General features: G+C 38.1%; 1 protein-coding gene across 1 annotated transcript in view; it reads right to left on the bottom strand.

The window, feature by feature from the left end:
• Window positions 1-1,999, bottom strand: part of Dnah3 (dynein axonemal heavy chain 3) — a 216,447-nt gene that overhangs the window by 10,303 nt on the left and 204,145 nt on the right. The gene's annotated exons all lie outside the window — the stretch shown is intronic.

The following is a 1,999-nucleotide window of genomic DNA, read 5'->3' as shown; positions in this document are numbered from 1 at the left end:
CCAATTTGCTCTTGACTATAAATCATACAATAAGACCCTTCTCCTTGACTAAGGGCAACAATTGAAATATCTTCTTGGTGTTTCCAAATTGGTCTTTACCACTGATGTGTACCTGTACAGCCCTCCTCCGAGTTTGGCTGCTGAGTGAATGAAATTAACTCTAGGGTGATGAGCCTTACATCCTCACTGAAGCTTACGTGGGAATGCCATTCTTCACACATCGCTGGTGGAAAGAAATTAGCCAGTTGCTGGAAGTTCTCATGGCTACTCTAAAATTATTTATCACCCTCAGAATCTTTTTGAGGGATTTTTCTTCAAGTTACACTTGCTATTTTTGCTGTCCTTTTACCCTTCTAATTTCCAGATGAACTGCCCTCAGAAAGTCCATCTTTGGATTAATTGTGGTTTTCTATGGAAATTTTATGACATTCATCCCCCACATCCCCTGCCCACACATACACAAAAGTTCATGCCTTAGTTAAGTACAAATTTTACCTTATCTTAAATTCTATGATTAAGAAAGATGTACTTAATATCTGAAAAGTTTCCTTGAAACTCATTTACATTCATTGTACTTTAGCATAATAGAAAAGTACATGGTCTAAGCTGACTTTCAAATTAAATTTTAAAAAAGGGGACAAATAGAGATGAAAATACAAAGGATTTGCACTCTTCCCTGTGAAGTCATCTGAGAGTTCGTGGCATCCATGTCAGCCTCTCATACCTCCAAAGAGAGTGGGTATGACTAATAAAAAAAAATCACTTCCGATTTTTGTCTTTGCATCTTTTCCAAAACTGGCTTGTGATGCAGTGGATGGAGTCTGTCTCCAATGAACAGAAGCATAATATATCAGTAGAGTTATATCATGTATATAACTGTAAGTCTTTCTGGAGGCAGAAAAGTGTAAGTGTGCTAGCAGGTATATCAGTGAGCCATGGCCACTCAGTGAGCACAAAAATCTGTCATCCCTTAGTCACTATCTTTCCAGTGGGCCCCTGTGGTAGTGTCCCCTTCCTGGAGGTGAGTCTAAAGTACATCCCATGCAATTTTGGATATGTGAACTGAATCCAAGGGCTTCATTTGGTCCGCCAAATCTGTTCCTAACACTGGAGGAAAGACTGGCTATTCTGGTCCAGTTGAGATATGACTTATCTATTTTTATCATGGGTCCTTTCACAGTCCTTTTCTAAGCAACCCAAGGTGATTTCAACTATGTACATTTTTGTCTTTTTTTTTTTTTTTTTGTCGGTCGTGGGCTTGAACTCTGGACCTGAGCGCTGTCCCTCAGCTCTTCAGCTCAAGGCGAGCGCTCTACCACTTGAGCTACAGCACCACTTCCTACATTTTTGTCTTAACTCTACAGAGTGTAGAAACCATCTTTCCCAATCAGCCTCCACAGTTGAAGATCATCAAATTGCTAGACAATTTGAAGATCTTCTACATGCCAGAAATGTTAACTAAATGTGAATCTTTTATGTCTTGCCCCTTTCCAAAGATAATACATATACTGTATATGTATTTGGGATCCTGACCATCTTTCCATATTACATGACAGCTGTCTGTTGATTCTGATTCCCCATACACCTTGGGAAAAGATACATTTCTGAAAACAATTACTAAGATACCTTCTTTGAGTTTGAGGCTGATTTTTCACTATCTCTATTACCCTGTAGCAAGATTTGGAGGTCTTCTCTTGTATTGAATTCCTAGAGTCATTCGGAAGGTTTGCTTATCTCAGAATTCAGAATCCCCCAAAAGAATTTGGCTAGCACCATAAAGAAATTAAAACTGAGGTTTTCTGGAATGTGTGTATTTTGTTCTCAGAAGCTTTCCACGTTTAGGAAAAATCAGAAACCCTGAGTAAGGACATTTGTTCTAGTGAAGAAGCAAAGAATACACATACACACACACCCCCACACACACAATATATATATATATAATAACACTATAATGTGTATATATATTATACGACAATATATAGTATGTTTATATATACTA

Source organism: Dipodomys merriami, unplaced genomic scaffold, assembly GCF_024711535.1.
Source record: "Dipodomys merriami isolate MVZ:Mamm:240054 unplaced genomic scaffold, mDipMer1.0.p SCAF_62, whole genome shotgun sequence".
In the NCBI taxonomy this organism is placed as follows: domain Eukaryota; kingdom Metazoa; phylum Chordata; class Mammalia; order Rodentia; family Heteromyidae; genus Dipodomys; species Dipodomys merriami.
This window is presented reverse-complemented; position numbering and strand designations above follow the sequence as displayed.